This window comes from Cololabis saira, chromosome 15 (assembly GCF_033807715.1).
Source record: "Cololabis saira isolate AMF1-May2022 chromosome 15, fColSai1.1, whole genome shotgun sequence".
Lineage (NCBI taxonomy): Eukaryota > Metazoa > Chordata > Actinopteri > Beloniformes > Belonidae > Cololabis > Cololabis saira.
In genome coordinates, this window is record NC_084601.1 from 38,846,418 (window position 1) to 38,857,970 (window position 11,553).

Consider the following 11,553-nt stretch of genomic DNA (forward strand, 5'->3'; position numbering starts at 1 on the left):
GGGACTGCTGCATTCTGCTCATCACGGAGACGAGGCTAAATCCTCTCATAGCAGAGACTTAACAGTACATCAGCAAGACAGAAGAGAGAGCTCTGGTAAGAAATTAGCAGGGGGACTGTGTATGCATGTAAACAACAGCTGGCGCAGATTCCACCGTAGTCTCCAGCCACTGTTCTCCAAACGTGGAGTCCATGACAATCAGATGCACACCCAAGTATCTTCCACGTGAATTCAAGGCTGTACTGCTAAGGGCTGTATAGTCAGCCCACTCCTCTACACCCTCTGCACACAATGTGCTCCCACCAACCTCAACAACAAGACCATAAAGTTTGTGGATGCACACATCGGCGGTTGGGCTCATCTTGGGCAAGGAGGGTGAGCTGGCTTGAGGTGGAATAGCGGTCAGAATGGTGCAGAATGGTGCAGAGTTAAAAACCTGCTCCTCAACACCTGTTTTTCAGCTTCAGAGAATCCCCTCATCATTGGTGGTGCCTGTGTAGAGAGGGTACTGGTGCTCAGGTTTCTGTGCATGGAACTGGAGGATTACCTGACATGCTGAAAAAAAGCCATGCCTATTTCCCAAGACTCATCACATGCAGCTCATTGCCTCTTCCAACTCCTGCCATCTGGTAGGAGATACTGAGCAATGACACCCAGGACAAGCTGCCTGAGCTGTTATCCAAAAGCTGCAATGGCCTTAAACTCAAAGCAAGACTGCATAACTATCATCTGGTGAACTCCAGATACTCATGTCAACAAGTCCAATATGTTAATATAACAAGCGCAATATTTGTATATACTGTCTAATACTGAGTCGACAGCACCTTTCAATTCCATTGTACCTTGTGAAAGTGATAATGACAATAAAGATTTATCTTATCTTATCTAAAAATAGTGAAAGTGTGTTTAAAATCAATATGCTTTGCAAACCCCATCATAGCTAGGGTTGCCACCCGTCCCGTAAAATACGGAATTGTCCTTTATTTGAGAAAAAAATTTTGCGTCCCGTATTGAACTAATACGGGACACGATTTGTAACGTATTTTCATTAACTTTTACACCATATTCTAGTTGAATTATTGAAATAAATGAACCGTTACACCATATTCTAGTTGAATTATTGAAATAAATTAACCTTTACACCATATTCTAGTTGAATTATTGAAATAAATGAACCTTTACACCATATTCTAGTTGAATTATGGAAACAAATTAACTTTTACACCATATTCTAGTTGAATTATTGAAATAAATTAACTTTTACACCATATTCTAGTTGAATTATTGAAATAAGTTAACTTTTACACCATATTCTAGTTGAATTATTGAAATAAATTAACTTTTACACCATATTCTAGTTGAACTATTGAAATAAATTAACTTTTACACAATATTCTAGTTGAATTATTGAAATAAATTAACTTTTACACCATATTCTTCACCTGTAGGCTATATTATACATCTGGGCTGATGTGGACATACGTAGCATAGGAGGATATTTCAGTTGCTAGTATGGTTGTCTGTCTGTACAGTCATGCAAGATCAATGCTATTAAAGCACTTTAAACTTTAAATCAAAGCATTTCGTTTTTTCATATAAAATAAACACATTTCTATTCAGTCTAGAAGTTTTGGGGCTGAAATCAGGGCGTCCCTTATTTCTATTTCTGAAAGGTGGCAACCCTATCGACAGCGCCTTTCAATTTCATTGTACCTTGTGAAAGTGATAATGACAATAAAGATCTTATCTAAAAATAGTGAAAATGTGTTTAAAATCAATATGCTTTGCAAACCCCATCATAGCAGCTGGTCCAAAATTGATAAACCTGCTAAATGACTTAAAGTCTATTGTGTCTCAAAGTGACTGATGTGTGGCCAAAATAATGGGTTGATTATCAACAGAAACCTGCAGTTTTAGAGTATTAGCTAACTCAGCAAGCTAGCTCTGCCTCATCTTCCTAAACAGGTGTGAGTGTCAAAACTGAGCCAGTACATGTGTCAGAGGAGAAAAGAGCCAAACCTGTGGCAAACTGCTGACTCAAAGAGAAAAGTCATACCTTTAAAAGCCTGTGCGCTCCATCATTTAGTTAATGATGATAATTTGACACTGTGGGGTGCAGTAAAGTAGGTTAGGTGACACTGGAAATGTATGACATCAAGGGTCCAGTATACAGCAGCTTCTCGCTGTTATTACACTGTGAGGTTGGTGTGCGTCATCGTACGTATCAATTCCTTTGCCAACAGGGCAGGGAAGTGCTTTGTGAAGAAAAGCATGTGCACGCCTGTGCTTCGGTAAAACAGACTTGGAGTGTGTTCGTATGCGTAGCTTGTATCCAGGTTTGTGTTTCTCCAGTTATGTCAGTCCCATTGGTCACGGTCTATAGTTAGCCGCGCGGTTGCAGCCAAACAGAGTGGGAGATGGTTTTGAGAGACGTGAGTGTGGAAGGAGGTCAGCACGGTGGAAGCAATGTGCTGCGTGGAGGATAACAAGAACCCGACCGGCAGTGAAGGTACTGGAGGGTTAAGAAGAAGCTTAAAGTACAAATCTTAGCAATCCAATTACACATTCCTAAGGAAATCTAATCACTGTTTGGGGCTTTTATCTGTTTACCTCAGTGATCCTAAACAACACACGAGGCAGCAAACTTGGTCAAGAGCCATAAGATCATTTACCATCGGACCAATATATATATTTATATATATATTTATATATATATATATAGGTCATTTAGTTTAAGATATATTTACTAAATGACCTATATATGTATATATATATATAGTCAGACAGTCAGACAACTCATGCAGTAACATGGAATATGGTTACAATTAAACCATATTTGGCTTTGGCATTTAGGCTTCATTCAAGCATAGTTTATCAGGCTTCCACATAAATACAGGGGTGTAAGACTAACTCCCTCTTTGAATCTGAGCCCACAGGTGGAAGCTGGGTGGAGGTGGGATTGACAGTGAACTTGGCAGGTGAGACATGCGAAGGCATCTAAGAATACATACTTCTTGCTCCTTAAATAGGTCACAGAACAAATTGAGTAATTGGAATGAACCATTAAGAGGGGTGAATAAGCAGCGCACGCACTGCAGAGATTGCCTGCCTGAATATATATATATGTCATTATACAGGTCACCAGTCCATCGCAGGGGCCACATATAAACACACAACCAGACATACTCACACACACACCTACGGGCATTTAGAATCATCAATTAACCTAGTATGCATGTTTTTGGACTGTGGGAGGAAACCGGAGTAACCGGAGGGATCAAGCAGTATAGATAAATAATAGGTCATGAAATAAAAAACTGACCAATTCATTTTGTTGTGAATAATCTGTAGTTATTCAGAAGGAATCAAGGAAGAATATTGAGGTAGATAGGGACACAATAGATCCTTTTTAAGAAATTAATCCTTTAAAGCCTGGCATATAAAATAACACATAAAAATCCCAAATGTTTTTTTTTATTTGAAGTGTTAAAAAAGTGTTAAAACTTTTGTATCAAACAATTTTAGAATTATTTTCCTCATTATGAATACATTAGGTAAATTTACGTAGGCTATATTTAATTTAGTTTTTTTTAAATAATTCTTTGGCTTCTATGAAACTTTTTTTCCCCTGTTTTGATTAAGAGGACGCTACAAAGGTCTCCGAAATTCGTATATCAAATATGTTACATTGGGGATTATAGGGTTCAAATAGGCGGATATGTTTCTTCGAGTGTCTGCAGCTTCTCAGTCTAGCCTGTAAATTGTCAAATTGTAATACATTTTTTAAATGTGTAAACGTTCACTATATGTGCAAAAATAAGTTATATCCCATTTGTTTATAATGGGTATGCAAATCCTAACTTTTTTTCTTTTTCTTTTAAAGTGCGGAAATAGCTTTTCCCATATTTGTGCATTTAGAATTGTGAGCCCCGACTGTATTCAAAATGGTTCAGAAACAGACCTAACTTTATTTTGGTAAAGTATCAGTAATAACAAAAAGATTTGTGTTTCAGTTCGGTCACTTTACATGGATTACATTAGAGTATTAAACATCTAAATGGAGTTTGATGTCTTTTGAGAGCTAACACTTTGTATTTATTTACAGTTTTTCACAATTGTTTAAACACATTTATTGGAACATCAGACACAATGTTCACAACCTGAAACTCATGTTTCAGGTGGCTGAACCAATCCTGCTGAACTCCAAGCACATTTACTGCTTTAGATTCAAATTCCCATTCCATACCACACATTTCTCACAACACTACACACAATTCCCAATATCCTACACACTCTTCCTGAATTCCCTCTCTTGCTGTTCACACAGAACACACAGTCAATCACATTTCTAAACTCCAAAGGCTGTTGTGCAATATGCAATCAGCAATTTGCCATTGAATTCATATTCATTGATGAAGCGGGGTTCAACCTTGTAACAAGAAGGCGCCGAGGGAGGAATATCATCGGCCAGCGTGCCATCACAGAGGTCCCTGGCCAGCGTGGAGGGAACATAACAATGTGTGCTGCCATCAATCACCACGGCGTCCTCCATCACCAAGCCACCCTTGGCCCCTACAACACTAAACTTCTTCTAGCATTCCTGGACCAGCTCTACAATATCATTGTCCAGCCAGACCAGATGGAGGACACAGAGGTGTTCAGGTTCGTTGTTATCTGGGACAATGTCAGTTTCCACCGGGCTGCTCTGGTCCGTGAGTGGTTCAGGGTCCATCCAGAAGTTGATGTCCTATATCTCCCTCCATACTCTCCCTTCCTCAACCCAATTGAGGGGTTTTTCTCTGCCTGGAGATGGAAGGTATACGAGAGAAACCCTCAGACACGGATCCCACTGCTGCAGGCCATGGAGGACGCATGTGGCGATGTCACTGCTGAGGCCTGTCAAGGTGTAGGAGATTCTTCCCCCGCTGCTCGCCCAGGGAGAACATCGCCTGCGATGTGGATGAGGTCCTGTGGCCAGCCAGGGATGAAAGGCAGGATGCAGCCTAATACTTGTTCTGTTTCTATTTTCTGTCAAGTTTTCATCCACAGCTTGCTGTCATGTCCAGTGGACTGCACATTTTGAGTCCAAATACTGTAAAATATTATTTGTTGTTACAGTACAGAATTGTGTGTTGTTTTCTATTTGAGTAGCCTATACATAAGAATACTATATGGTGATACATTACATCCAACAGCTGAAGGTGTAACACTGAGGCATTGATCTAGTGTTTTCCATTCATACTATAGTGTCTTCCATTCTGCACATCAGTGTTCAGTGGGTGCTTAGCAATGTCTACTCAAATGATGTATGTGTTTGGCATTTGAGAAGGAAATACCATTTAGTGAAGAGTTAACACTGTTTTGAAGGTAGAGTGTGCTTTTGCAAGAGAAGGGTAGGATTTTGCATTTTGTGTGTGAGTTTTGCAATTTTTGTTTAGAGTTTTGAGAAAGTGAGGTAGTATATCAGGAAATGTGTTTAAACAATTGTGAAAAACTGTAATTATTTTCAAAAACATTTTTTTTTACCATACCATATTAAGAGGTAGGGTAAGTACTAATTGTACATATATTCATAATGTTTAATTCAAGAATTAAACTATTAATAGTGAAGAAAAAAAAGCTCAACAATTGTAGCTACCTTATGATTATTTAGTTCTGCCATGTTTATCCTGAGGTCGTAAACTGGCATCGCTCATAAAGGCATGGATTGTAAGTACTGTAAGGTGAGAACGTGGTGAGATTTAGACTAAAAAGGGACTGAAGTGGAACTTGAGAGAGGATGTCATTAAATATTCATCACATATTCATCACATGTTTAATAATAAAATGAGCTCCTTCATACTCAATTGATTCTTTTCAAAAAAAGTTGCCAGGTGGTTGAGCTGTCCACTGAGGCGCAGGACAGATTCTGTTCTCACATAAATCATTAGAGAAACCTCAAGGTGAAAATGTGACATTATTTAACACTCTGATCACAACTAATAACGATTTTTATGTAAGTTGTTTCGCTGTCTTGATTTACACCACTAATTTCACCCATCTGGAACGATCCAGCATCAATCAATCAATCAATCAATTACTTTATTTGTCCCCAAGGGGGCGATTAGTTTCGCGACAGGAGAAGCACACAATGGTAAATATACATAAAATATACATAATAAATTACAATAAGTTACACATCAGAGTACAGACCTAAGCTATAGTTAAGAGGCTTTTTCACCCACTACCTTTTCCTTCCGGCATTTAAAAGAACAATAGCGGAGGAACAAAGGAGTGTTTGTATGTTTGTTTTTGCTAAAGGGAGTCTAAGCAGTAACTGATGGTAGAAACTGAAACTGTTTATGTAAGGGATGTGAGAATCAGACAACATGGAGTTCTTGATCAGCTGTTTGTTATAAAGTTCTTGTAAAGTTTGTTGAGCCGACCCGATGATTTTAGACTGACAACCTTGTTGAGCAAATTTCTGTCTTTGACTTTCAAAGATTGAAACCAACAAATGAAAGAAAAAGTGATAACAGATTCGATAAAAGAACGATAAAACATAGTCATCAGGGAAGAATCCACCTGGAATTTAGAGAGTTTTCGAAGACAAAAAAGGCGCTGCTGGTTTTTCTTATATAGTGAGTCTGAATTTTTTCCCAATGACAGTTTGTTGTCAATAATAGTGCCTAAATATTTATAAGACTCAACAATTTCAACTTCTTGACCCTCAATCACTTTACTTACAGGAGAGGGCTGCTCGCGTCTGAAATCAATACACATATCCTTTGTCTTTGAGACATTCAAAGATAAAAAAAAGATTACTCACACCATTTCAAAAAGTATTCAAACACAGGACCATGTGAAGTCTCAGTACTATTCAGCAGGCTCACTAGAACAGTGTCATCCGCAAACTTCAGTATATGACAATTTTCAAAAGTGCAGTCATTTGTATACAGTATGTACAACAGAGAGGAAAGGAGGCATCCTTGAGGTGAGCCAGTAGATGTTACAGATAAGTCAGAGAGCTGCCCATTTACTCTCAGCATATTCACGTGATTGGCAGTGGAAAAAACTGATACTAGTGACACATTTCTGTTTAAAAAGCTGTTTTAGACCGTACTTGGTAGTATGTGGAAGTGGGAAATGTCAAACTTTAAAGTGTGGCTGTTGAACTGTACAGTCTGGCATAGTTTATTGCTTTTATACTGCGATTGGTGCCAAGTATGGTCTAAAACAGCTTTTTAAACAGAAATGTGTCACTAATATCAGTTTTTTCCACTGCCAATCACGTGAATATGGTGTATATACAGTGTTGAATCATACTTCTACTGATAACTTCTGCAACCTACGTTTCCTGAAGGCAACATGACTGAGGAACGTCCCCCGCCTTCTCTGTTATGCTGTCACTCATGATGCCACGCCCCTCTCAGTTGATGCCACGCCCCTCTCAGTTGATGCCACGCCCCTCTCAGTTGATGCCACGCCCCCCACGCCAGATCGGGGCCAAAAGTCTGAAACTGAAAAAAAAATTTGAAACTGAAAAAAAAGAAGTGAAACTGAAAAAAAAAGATCTGAAACCGAAAAAAAGATTTGAAACTGAAATAAAAAGTTCTGAAACTGAAAAAAAAGATCTGATACTGAAAAAAAATAATTGAAACTGTAAAAAAGAATTTTCAGGTTCAAATTTTATTTTCAAATTAGCAAAACTTTTGGCCTTGATTTGGCTCCATACAACAGCCATTAAAAAATGTCTTCAGTTTCATTTGTGTTCAAATATAGTTTTTAGTGGCCCACTCTGCAGAAGGGGAGGGAGGAGTCGGTGAAGTGGCTCGCTGCTTCCACTTCAACCCGTTCATTTGAAGAGAGGTGACAGAACATGAGAGCGCTGCTCAGGTACTTTATCACTGTTGCTTTTAATACAAAGCATGTCCCGGGCATTTTATTCATCAAGACCTCTGGGAAATCCTGTCTCAGTACCGCACACCATTTTCTTGAGCAAATCAAGCTCTATATTTTTGAGCTACCATAGATTACTGTAGCCTTTTGTGCATAAGACCAGAAGAGAATCTTCGTTTAACTAAAACCCCTGAGTGCTGAAAGTCAAATATAACCATCAAAACTTTGAATAAGTTGCCACAAAAAAACATTTTTTTGAAACTTTATTAAAAGTTCAATACAAAATTATACAGTTTTCCAGTTTTTACTTTAGTTTGTACATAATGTTCATGTTATTATTTATTAAAAACAGGATGGACTATGACTATGCGAGTGATGTATTTATAGCTAATCATTATACACGGATCGTCCACAACATAAAAACTATTTTCCTTAAATGGTGTGTTACCAATCTCAGTAATAACGCCAATTGTTGTCTAATGTTTAATGTTGTGGCTGATCCGTGTGTATTGATAATGAACACAACTTTCAATGAAGACAATCCGAAGCTATGCCAAAGGGAAGGCACTGGAGAAAGAAAAATGGCACTTGAGATCCACACACTGAAGGTCAATAAAGCATTCTTCTAAGCAAGTTAGATGTTTGCATCTGAGACTTTCTTGAAAAGACGTGCACCTATTATTTGGGGATTTAGTTGATTCTAGACCTGCAGACCTGAATTTGTATCAAAAAATATTAAGGCTTTGTTTCAGTCTGGATTTCACACTACTCTGACAAATTTTAACTTTGACAATGGAAAATGTTTTAACCCCCTCTTGCTTTGATCCGCGGTCGGAAGTGGAGTAATGCACCTAACCTAAGTGAGAAAATAAACTTTGAAATGTTCTTATTTACTTTTTGTGACTTGTGCATTAATGTTATGTAGGGAATAATGTGTGTAAAATGACAGTCAATGATCTTATGAGCAGTTCTGGCAATGCAGCACACACTACCTGAGCAGTGTGAGACGTTGTATACAGTTGTGTACAAAATATATGTATAAAAAATATGTATACATATGTATACAACTGTTTTTGTAAAGGTTAAATGTACTAATCACAAGATGTAAATGAGAACCTTTTGGAGTTACTTTATTTAGTCACTTAAGGTAGTTGTATCGGTCCACTTCCAGCGACTACCCTAAACTAGGCTAGTTAAGGTCTTGTCAGACGGGGTTATTGTGTGCAAAGATAGGAGAAAAGTATGTACTCTCTTAAGCTGGGCATACACTGTGGGATATTTTAAATCGTGTGAGACTGCCCCATCTCAAACTGCACGACTAGATCGCGGAGTTCAAAAGTTCACAGCCCACGATTTATGGTCTCACACTGTACGACCCGTCTGCTCACACTATACGATCATAATCCTCACGTCGGACCTATGAGTACTGGAAGTCGAGGTCAGTTTTGGGGCAGGGGTGTTCTGTGTCCACCCAAACGTGCGTCCTGCCCACCCGATCAAAGGTTATGGGGATTTTTATTTTTTTATATACCGTATTTTCTGGACTATAAGCCGCACCTGTATATAAGCTGCATCCGCTCTATTTTAAAAAAAATGAATAAAAAAAGATATACAAGCCGCACCTGCATATAAGTCGCATCCGCTCTATTTAAAAAAAAGATATGCAAGCCGCAGATATTTCTGTTGTTAGATTAGATATTTACTACATGTACAGAACAGATTGATTTTAAGGTTCTTTTACTGGTTTTTAAATGTCTTAACGGTCTTGGGCCATCTTATTTATCTGATCTGCTTTTACTGTATCAACCCTCACGGACCCTGAGGTCCTCTGGCACCGGCCTCTTAACCATTCCCCGAACCACGACCAAAACCCACGGTGAGGCTGCATTCAGCCATTATGGCCCTTATTTATGGAACAGCCTGCCAGAGAACCTCAGGACCGCAGAGAACGTTGATACTTTTAAAAGGAGGCTCAAGACACACCTTTTTAGCTTGGCTTTTATCTGACCTTTAATCCATTTGAGTGACTTTGTATTTTATGTTATTTATTATTCATCTTAAGTTTTGTATAGATTTTTCTAAAATTTTACACTTTTTAGGCATTTTTTACTTTCTCTTAATCTTTTAGTTTTTAGCTCCAGTGTTTCCTCAGGGGGGTCGTCCACACTGGGAGGTGTGCCTGCTCCGCCCATGGGGGTGTCGTCATGGGGGTCCCTCAGGCCTGGGTAGCTGGGGGGGGGACTCCACCTTCTGTGTGGGGTCTGTCCTGGTCTGTCCGGGTTGGGGGGGTCTCTGTGGCGATGCTCCTTGTGGTCGTGGCTGGTGGAGCCTCTCGGTGTGGACGGCCACCCATAGGTAGTGTTTTCCTCACCTGGATCGTTAGTGCTAAGCCATGTCACCAGTCCACTTATTGTGTGTGTGTGTGTGTGTGTGTGTGGGCGTGTGAGTGTATGCACATGTGTATGAGTGTGAGTGAGGGTGTGTGTATGCGTGGGGGGTGGGGTCGTATGGGATGTTTTAAACTGTACTTTTGATTGTTATTTTATCTCTGTATGTAAAGCACCATGAGTTGCACTTACACTGCATGAGTTGGTGCTATATAAATAAATAAAGTTTAAGTTTAAGAAGGATTTTGAACTGTAAATGATGTACATGTTTGTACCTAAATAGATCCTTTCCTAACAGTGTCTTTTAACACGGCAGCAACTTTGCTGATTAAAACGGGACAGCGCATGCTCTCTGTGAAAGGATGAGGCCAATCAGGTCGCAGCTGCTTCAACTGTGCGATTCCTTTGTGAGGTTAATCAACTCTTTTAAATTAAGTTGTCATTATGAAACAATCACAATCAAGTCTGTTTGGAGAGCTGACTGTGTTTTAGACAATTGCTTATCACCTGTTACCAGTTACAACAGCCACTCCCTAAACTGCTTAGGGGTTTGGGCTGGTCCACAACTGTCTCATTTCAGTTGGACAAATCTTTTGGAACACCCTCAACAGAAAGGATGTCTGTTTGCTCTGCAGAACATAGATTAGTTGTTATTTAACTGAAATGTCCTGTTTATCTGTTTGTTGCCTCCCATTGTCCATCCACTGTCTACCATTGGTTGTCTTAACATAGCCGACGCCTGTCGGTTTCTCAAATAAATACTTCTTGCAAGAAGGACCCAGCAAGCATTTTTCGAAAGCGTACGAGAGGGCCATGTTGCTCCGCAAGCTCCGACTTTGCTTCCCTTCTGCGCAGAAGGCCTGAAAAATCATTTCTACCAGTCTCTGTGTCTTTCCTAAGTTATTAATTTATGTATGTTGATTTAGGAACCTAACACCTTCACGAGGAGCGACCAGGATTTCAAACACGCTTGATTTTCTTGCGACCTCACGATTTGTGATCGGAAGCTCATCGTGAGGTGTTAATCTCTCATCGTTACCCCACGTTTACTGCACGAGGCACGAGCAATGATTGGGTCGAAACCGGGCCCGATCAAAAAAAGTGGCAAATTGGAAAATCGGCTCAAAACGAGCCGATAATCGCACAGTGTATGCCCGGCTTTATCAAACTCTAGAATTTACGGCAATTGAGTAAATTCTCAAAATGTTGGTGTATCCCCCTTTTAAAATTCATGAAACTACCGTATTTTCTGGACTATAAGCCGCACCTGTATATAAGCTGCATCCGC